Genomic DNA, 9,947 nt, shown 5'->3' on the forward strand with positions numbered 1-9,947 from the left:
CTGTTACTCTGTCCTATGCTATATCTCTCTCTCTCTGTTACTCTGTCCTATGCTACATCTCTCTCTCTCTGTTACTCTGTCCTATGCTACATCTCTCTCTCTCTGTTACTCTGTCCTATGCTACATCTCTCTCTCTCTATCTCTCTCTCTCTGTTACTCTGTCTATGCTACATCTCTCTCTCTCTCTGTTACTCTGTCCTATGCTACATCTCTCTCTCTGTTACTCTGTCCTATGCTACATCTCTCTCTCTGTTACTCTGTCCTATGCTACATCTCTCTCTCTCTGTTACTCTGTCCTATGCTACATCTTTCTCTCTCTCTCTCTGTTACTCTGTCCTATGCTATCTCTCTCTCTCTGTTACTCTGTCCTATGCTACATCTCTCTCTCTCTGTTACTCTGTCCTATGCTATATCTCTCTCTCTCTGTTACTCTGTCCTATGCTATATCTCTCTCTCTCTCTTTTACTCTGTCCTATGCTATATCTCTCTCTCTCTACTCTGTCCTATGCTATATCTCTCTCTATGTTACTCTGTCCTATGCTACATCTCTCTCTCTCTGTTACTCTGTCCTATGCTACATCTCTCTCTCTCTGTTACTCTGTCCTATGCTACATCTCTCTCTCTCTCTCTCTCTCTCTCTGTTACTCTGTCCTATGCTATCTCTCTCTCTCTCTGTTACTCTGTCCTATGCTACATCTCTCTCTCTCTATTACTCTGTCCTATGCTACATCTCTCTCTCTCTGTTACTCTGTCCTATGCTACATCTCTCTCTCTCTGTTACTCTGTCCTATGCTACATCTCTCTCTCTGTTACTCTGTCCTATGCTACATCTCTCTCTCTGTTACTCTGTCCTATGCTACATCTCTCTCTCTGTTACTCTGTCCTATGCTACACCTCTCTCTCTCTGTTACTCTGTCCTATGCTATATCTCTCTCTCTCTGTTACTCTGTCCTATGCTATATCTCTCTCTCTCTCTGTTACTCTGTCCTATGCTATATCTCTCTCTCTCTGTTACTCTGTCCTATGCTACATCTCTCTCTCTCTCTGTTACTCTGTCCTATGCTACATCTCTCTCTCTCTGTTACTCTGTCCTATGCTACATCTCTCTCTCTGTTACTCTGTCCTATGCTACATCTCTCTCTCTATTACTCTGTCCTATGCTATATCTCTCTCTCTGTTACTCTGTCCTATGCTACATCTCTCTCTCTATTACTCTGTCCTATGCTATATGTCTCTCTCTCTCTGTTACTCTGTCCTATGCTATATATCTCTCTCTGTTACTCTGTCCTATGCTACATCTCTCTCTGTTACTCTGTCCTATGCTACATCTCTCTCTCTGTTACTCTGTCCTATGCTACATCTCTCTCTCTCTGTTACTCTGTCCTATGCTACATATCTCTCTCTGTTACTTGCCTATCTACATCTCTCTCTCGTTACTCTGTCCTATGCATCTCCTCTATACTCTATCTGCTACTCTCTCTCTGTTACTCTGTCCTATGCTATATCTCTCTCTCTCTGTTACTCTGTCTAGCTACATCTCTCCTCTTTATTGCTACATCTCTCTCTCTCTCTCTCTCTCTCTCTCTCTTGTTACTCTGTCCTATGCTACATCTCTCTCTCTCTGTTACTCTGTCCTATGCTACATTCTCTCTCTCTATTACTATGTCTATGCTACATCTATCTCGCGTTACTTGTCCTTATGCTACATCTCTCTCTCTCTCTGTTACTCTGTTCCTATGCTACAATCTCTCTCTCTGTTACTCTGTCCTATGGCTACATCTCTCTCTCTCTCTCTGTTACTCTGTCCTATGCTACATCTCTCTCTCTCTGTTACTCTGTCCTATACTACATCTCTCTATCTCTGTTCCTCTGTCCTATGCTACATCTCTCTCTCTGTTACTCTGTCCTATGCTACATCTCTCTCTCTGTTACTCTGTCCTATGCTACATCTCTCTCTCTCTCTGTTACTCTGTCCTATGCTACATCTCTCTCTCTCTGTTACTCTGTCCTATGCTACACCTCTCTCTCTGTTACTCTGTCCTATGCTACATCTCTCTCTCTGTTGCTCTGTCCTATGCTACATCTCTCTCTCTCTCTCTGTTACTCTGACCTATGCTACATCTCTCTCTCTCTCTCTCTCTCTGTTACTCTGTCCTATGCTACATCTCTCTCTCTCTCTGTTACTCTGTCCTATGCTACATCTCTCTCTCTGTTACTCTGTCCTATGCTACATCTCTCTCTCTGTTACTCTGTCCTATGCTACATCTCTCTCTCTGTTGCTCTGTCCTATGCTACATCTCTCTCTCTCTCTCTGTTACTCTGACCTATGCTACATCTCTCTCTCTCTGTTACTCTGTCCTATGCTACATCTCTCTCTCTCTGTTACTCTGTCCTATGCTACATCTCTCTCTCTATGTTACTCTGTCCTATGCTACATCTCTCTCTCTGTTACTCTGTCCTATGCTACATCTCTCTCTCTGTTACTCGGTCCTATGCTACATCTCTCTCTCTGTTACTCTGTCCTATGCTACATCTCTCTCTCTGTTGCTCTGTCCTATGCTACATCTCTCTCTCTGTTGCTCTGTCCTATGCTACATCTCTCTCTCAAGTGTAGCTCTTAACACAAACAGATCAATCACCTTTTAATAGCACTATCCTAGGCCTGATCTCCCTGCAGGACATTCAGGGACTTGACCCTGTCTCTGTGCACCATGTAGTGTTTACCTTAGTGGGTCTCACTACCTCTCTGAGCCTGCCTGGGGGTAGTTGGCTGGATACTGAGGCATGAGTAGTGGTGCTGAGGGGCACACTCAGAAACATACAACTGCCCACACATTACTGCCTTCTATCAGGACTCTGCTTGAAATACATTTCCATTGAGGAATGGTTGTATTTAGAGACCCACCCACGTCCACCCACATACATAGTCATGAGTGTGTGCAACACACACACACACACACACACACACACACACACACACACACACACACACACACACACACACACACACACACACACACACACACACACCAAAGCCCCCAAGATGTTAAAACATTTTGCCAGAGTTAGTTAATTGTTGGTGTGTTAGAGAAAGGCAAATAAACGGTACTTAATGCCGACTTTGTAGAAAATTGAGATATTTGTTGTGACATTCCGTTCTTCAGAAGAAACACATTGCCTTTTTAGTTTCACGCTAAACCCTTCCAATTAGCTATTCAGCTTGAGCGAAAACTATGCCTCTGCCCTGATTGGCTTTTTGTTCAACAAGACACATATTGATCAATTATTTACACAAGGGGGATTATGCATAATTTAATTTGGCTAACATTCTCAAATTTCACTTCCCTCACTATCAATTACACATGCATGCCAGCTTCCTGTTTCAGTCAGAAGATTACCTGACAAATTACTGTCTATGCCTTTCATAGAGAGCAGAGTTAAATATATACCCCCCCATTTCACCCACATGGTACATCCCTAGTAAGCTTATATAGGAAGATAGACAACCCATTTTCAGATAACAGGGGGTTGGAGTTCTCAGTTATTCTCACACATAATCATTAGATTATTCTATGTTTTATCTACATGACTATCATCCTGCCATGTGAAAATGGTGTATGTCTCACAACTGTCAACTGCATAACACTTAAAACACAGGAAATCAAGATTATAATTTTTGTTTGCCTCCGTTTAGTCCTCTGTGAGCAATCAACTCAGTTTCGGCGCGCTTGTCGTCAGTTTAAAAATGAAATATGTACATCTGTTAGGGAGCCCTCTGTCTTTCCTGACATGCAGCAGAACAAGTGGAAAGAGAGAATGAGAGAGAGTCATAAAATAAGATAAACGTGTCTGTGGGAAAATTTACAAGCCTTCTCTTTCTTCACTGGTGTTTTGTTCTACTGCACCTGACAAAGACAGGTCCTGTCCCACTGCACTGTGCTCAATGGAGCAGAGAGAGAGAGAGAGAGAGAGAGAGAAAGAGAGAGAGAGAGAGGGTTGGTAGTCACGTCACGCCAGGGGGATATAGATGGAGAGCGAGAGAGAGAGTGAAATATAGATAGTGGAAGGAGAGGAGATATATATATAGAGAGAGAGACAGACAGACATGTTGCATTCTGACTTCATGACAGTCCACTGACTCCTTTCTATCCTCTCTAATGCTTCACTCAGTCTATTACTAAATCTCTCCTTTTGTGTGTGTGTGCGCGCGAGTGAGTGTGTTTGTGCGTGTATGTGTTCGTGCGGCGTGCACTTCCATACGTGTACCCTCACCCACTCTCTTAACCACCACCCATCACCATGCCAATCACATCACATCCTCAAACACACTATTTCCCCATGAGGATTATCAGCATTATTCTGTCATTATCCTTTCTGTCATTTACATTCATCTCCAGGGCAACGGCTTTAGTGGTCTGCTGTGTGACCGCTGTGGTACTGAGAGGATAAAGATGGATATCTGATTGGAGACCGGTCCCTCAACAGCCTTTTAACATTTTACACTAATGAAGAGATTTTAAACTAAGAATGTTGGTTAGGTTTATGAGAGAGGGAGAGAGAGAGAGAGAGAGCAAAGGCTATGGAAAGGTAGAGCTAACAAGAGAGCGCAGAGGATAAAGGGAGAGAGGGCTGGAAAGAGAGAGAGAGAGAGAGAGAGAGAGAGAGGGAGGGAAGAAGGCTGAAGGGTGTCCAGTGAATTAGAGGTGTAGACTCTCGTCCTCCCTGAGAGATTTAACTGGATTTCTGCTGGATTTGAGAGGATTCCCAAATGGAGATGACTTGACTCTGGGCGACACCACTTATGTTTAACAGGTTGACCATAGTCACGTGAAGGCACAGGGATTGATGTTTCACACTCCTTGGTAATGGACTGACTGTGTTTGTACAGTGCCTTCAGAAATAATTCAGCTTGAACGAGCGAGTTGGAGAGTGAGGGGGGCTATATTAACGAAGCCCTGACACCCCAGTCTCTATGGCTTCATCCTATCTAGCTCACTTCACTGGCCTTGGGTATGGACAGGAATGTCAATAAAACAGACTGAATCAAACTGGCCACGTCATCTTTAGCTAGTTTGGATTTATTCAGTCTTGTAGGTGGGCGACACTTCATTTGAAGGTGGAAACATTATTATCTGAAAGTATAATAGATTAAGACTAGTCTTGGACTAAAAAGTGCTTTCCATGGAGAATCTCCATTGCGAATCCTTTTTGATCCCAGACGAGGCTTGATCTGTGTCTGGGGAAGCGTCCCTATGGGTAATACTCCTGGTTTCCTTCCTGGCGATTGTGTGATAATGAGACATTATTATCCAGAATTGAATCCTACAGTTGACTGAATATTACGATTTTTCCTCAGTTTTACACAGTACAGTATCTGTCTAATATTTGCATACTAGTACACTTGATTTATTGTATAAGTATTTCATAATGATCAAATATATTATTCTAAAAGACAGACTATTTCAAAACAAAACATTTCACGTTTGCCCTGATCAGTTCAATCGATGAGTGTATACAAGTATGAAATGGCTTCTGCATGACCATGTTTTACAATGTTACTCAGATAATGATCTAGACGTAAAACAAGGGGGTCCATACTAAAGTCTGGCAGCCCGGATGTTGTTGACGTAAAACAAGGGGGTCCATACCAAAGTCTGGCAGCCCGGATGTTGTTGACGTAAAACAAGGGGGTCCATACCAAAGTCTGGCAGCCCGGATGTTGTTGACGTAAAACAAGGGGGTCCATACCAAAGTCTGGCAGCCCGGATGTTGTTGACGTAAAACAAGGGGGTCCATACCAAAGTCTGGCAGCCCGGATGTTGTTGACGTAAAACAAGGGGGTCCATACTAAAGTCTGGCAGCCCGGATGTTGTTGACGTAAAACAAGGGGGTCCATACTAAAGTCTGGCAGCACGGATGTTGTTGACGTAAAACAAGGGGGTCCATACCAAAGTCTGGCAGCCTGGATGTTGTTGACGTAAAACAAGGGGGTCCATACCAAAGTCTGGCAGCCCGGATGTTGTTGACGTAAAACAAGGGGGTCCATACCAAAGTCTGGCAGCCCGGATGTTGTTGACGTAAAACAAGGGGGTCCATACCAAAGTCTGGCAGCCCGGATGTTGTTGACGTAAAACAAGGGGGTCCATACCAAAGTCTGGCAGCCCGGATGTTGTGGACGTAAAACAAGGGGGTCCATACTAAAGTCTGGCAGCCAGGATGTTGTTGACGTAAAACAAGGGGGTCCATATCAAAGTCTGGCAGCCCGGATGTTGTTGACGTAAAACAAGGGGGTCCATACCAAAGTCTGGCAGCCCGGATGTTGTCGACGTAAAACAAGGGGGTCCATACCAAAGTCTGGCAGCCCGGATGTTGTTGACGTAAAACAAGGGGGTCCATACCAAAGTCTGGCAGCCCGGATGTTGTTGACGTAAAACAAGGGGGTCCATACTAAAGTCTGGCAGCCCGGATGTTGTTGACGTAAAACAAGGGGGTCCATACTAAAGTCTGGCAGCCCGGATGTTGTTGACGTAAGACAAGGGGGTCCATACTAAAGTCTGGCAGCTCGGATGTTGTTGACGTAAGACAAGGGGGTCCATACTAAAGTCTGGCAGCCTGGATGTTGTTGACGTAAAACAAGGGGGTCCATACTAAAGTCTGGCAGCCCGGATGTTGTTGACGTAAAACAAGGGGGTCCATACCAAAGTCTGGCAGCTCGGATGTTGTTGACGTAAGACAAGGGGGTCCATACTAAAGTCTGGCAGCCTGGATGTTGTTGACTCAGAGTGAGGATCTACAACCATCTAATTTTCCACATCACTGCTTGTCTTTCTGAAACCAAGCTAGCCAATGTTTGGCTGTCCTTTTAGGAAAATACCTGCTGTTGTATGTCATTGAAGCTTGAATGCTTCATAGTCCGAATTGAGGTCATTTCATTCCAACTTCAAATCCAATCCATGAGACGGATAAAATCTTCATTGAAAATAATGGTAAATTCTCCTATTTATACAGGGTCAGTTGAATTGAGTTGAGATGGAGTTGACCGCAGCCTGCAGATGCAGTATGTCAGAGAATAGATTTGACATTGCATAGTCCCCAGTGGTTATTGACTGTGACCACTCCTGTGTACTGGTTTACCTTCTGGTCAGAACAGCAGCCAACCAACAGGCTAGGATCCAACAGGTCTGAATCACGACTGACCAGGTCCAGAGGAGTCAGAGTCATGGCAGCTAGAGGAGCCAACACCCCCCTATTTCCTATTACATCCAGTGGTACTTCAATCTGATCAGGTGTCGCACTAAAATGACCAACTAAACATCTTGCCATCTGTGGTCTATCAAATCCGATCATGACTGAAATTTGTTCGATTAACATTAGTATCTAAGTAAGAACAGAACCTGTTTATACTCCCCAAAGAGTTCTATTACATCTCAGGTATTCACCTAATCTGAATACCGTTCCTCCATGACGTATTCAACCATTCAACCTGCTTGATCATAGATCCTATGTTCATCCAGCCTTTCTCTGGTCTCCCATTTCCCCCCTGCCCTTACTACTGACAGAATGAATTCTAGCCTACCTGCCTGTGAATACCTAGTTATTAGAACATCACACCAACGTTAGTTTTAGCCTTTGAGTCAATGAATGTGGCGAACCTGCCTATGACAAGCGTCACCCACTCAGACACCAGCGATCCACTGACTAGCTTTGCCATGGTGACGACCGTAGCAAAGACGTCTTGCTAATCCTGTGATGTGAGGGGCTTTAGTGGTCTGCTATGCTGCTTTTATCAGAGTGCTGCTACCGCTGATCCTAATGGTACATATGTGCTTTACACTAACACGCACACACGCACACACGCACACATACACACACACGCACACGCACACGCACGCACACACACACACACACACACACGCACAGACATATGCACACAGCTACACTTGCACAAAAACACACACACGCAAACGCACAAACGCTTGCCACAGCAACCCCTGTCACATCTGCTTCAGTTCAAACACCCTACGTGCGCGCACACACACACACACACACACACACACACACACACACACACACACACACACACACTATATAGAGGTGGAGGATGTTTGTATAAACTCCAATGCACATGCCTATAGTATCCACTGGCTCACATGATGACATGAACACCATGAATTTCTACAGTAACATACACACGTTCATAAATTCATCAGAATGTACACACACACACACACACACACACACACACACACACACACACACACACACACACACACACACCTATGTAGACAAGCAATCCCAGGCATACATTAACACAGGCACACACACACACACACTGCTGACCATGGCTGTGCTGCAGATTTAGCCCAGAATGATTCCTTCCCTCCGCATCTCCTGATGCTAGTCAAACAGCCTCAGCTGCTGCCTCCGTGTGCGTGTGTGTGTTAATGTATGCCTGGGATTGCTTGTCTACACAGGTGTGTGTGTGTGTGTGTGTCTACCTATAAAGGCTGTAATAGAAGAGTGTGTGTCGTGTCATCTCGAGAGATTGAGCAGCTGAATCCACACCCACAAATGTGAGCTTGTAGAAATTGTGTTTTTCTGTAAGAGTGAGAGAGTCTACCTATAAAGGCTGTAGAGGAAGAGTGTGTTGTCTCGGTGACGGTGTGTGTGTCATTCTCTAACAGCTTTTTACCCCTTTTCTCTATACATGAGGATCAAAAACTAGACACACAAGCACGCACACACACACCATCGAAAGTGTTCAGAATCAAAAAGAGCCACTCACCCAACCACAAGTGAAAGGGAAGAGCTTGTGAATCCACTAAATCCAGCAGGGAGCTGCAGCAGAGAACCGTCTCCCTGTGTGTGTGAATGTGTGTGGAATTGTGTTCCAGGCACTCACTCTATCTCATTCTCTCCCTCCCTCCTATTCTCTCTCTCTCTTTTATTCTCTCTCTCACTCTCCCTCTCGTACTCTTGTTGGCTCCCTCTCTCTCATTCTCTCTCTTCTTGCTCACTCTCCTCTCCATCAGCCTCTCTTTTCCCTCCCTCTTTCTCTCCCTCCCGTCTCTCTTTCTGCCCCTAACCCCCTGCATAAGTAGTCCAGTGTGAAGCTCTGTGACAATGCCTGTGGTCACACCTCACTGAGCAAATTGTTCATTAGGAGAGTCTCTCTACGGTGTGGACACTGGCCACTAGATAGTTAGACAGGCAAGAATGTCTAGTACACTCAATCCCACACACTTACAAGTACAAAACAGACACAAATGTATTAGCAAGCTAATGTACATGCACACACACTTTGACAGTGTACTCTATTGAACATAATCAAGCATGCATGCACACACACACACACACACACACACACACACACACACACACACACACACATGTTATGTTCTTCTATCCTCGTGGGGACCTAAAATGTATTTCCATTCAAAATCCTATTTTCCCTAACCCTTACCATAACCCTAACCTTAACCCTAACCTTAACCTATAACCCAAACCATAAAACCTAACCTTAAACCTAACCACTAACTGTCAACAGTGTGCGCAACCGGTGAACTGAAGTCAGGTGCAGGAGAGCAGAGATGAGTGAACAGGCACACTTTATTTGGCAGAAGGAAAACAGTCGGACGCAACTGCGTAACGACACTCCCGCCAAAGGCAAAAGCGAATAGCGCACTCGTCACACAAATAATGTACAGCATACAATACCACGGGTTCCAAACAAGACCCGGCGAAAAACCAGCATGAAGCGTCACACATGACACGTAACGAACAATTACACACACAAACATGGGGGGGAACAGAGGATAATATACACGTAGAGTGATGAGGGGATGTAAAACAGGTGTGCGGAAAAACAAGACAAAACAAATGGAAAATGAAAGGTGGAGCGGCGATGGCTAGAAGACCGGTGACGTCGACCGCCAAGCGCCGCCTGA

At 44.7% G+C, this 9,947-nt stretch overlaps 1 protein-coding gene across 1 annotated transcript in view; it reads right to left on the bottom strand.

Annotated features, from left to right (window-relative positions):
- The window catches only part of LOC115185530 (proline-rich transmembrane protein 4), a 32,162-nt gene extending 23,280 nt beyond the window's left edge, over positions 1-8,882 (bottom strand). The window contains exon 1 of the mRNA XM_029745782.1: positions 8,786-8,882. The gene's annotated coding sequence lies outside the window, so the exon portion shown is untranslated. The remainder of the gene's footprint in view (positions 1-8,785) is intronic.
- Positions 8,883-9,947: the final 1,065 nt, after the last annotated feature.

Source organism: Salmo trutta, unplaced genomic scaffold, assembly GCF_901001165.1.
Source record: "Salmo trutta unplaced genomic scaffold, fSalTru1.1, whole genome shotgun sequence".
Lineage (NCBI taxonomy): Eukaryota > Metazoa > Chordata > Actinopteri > Salmoniformes > Salmonidae > Salmo > Salmo trutta.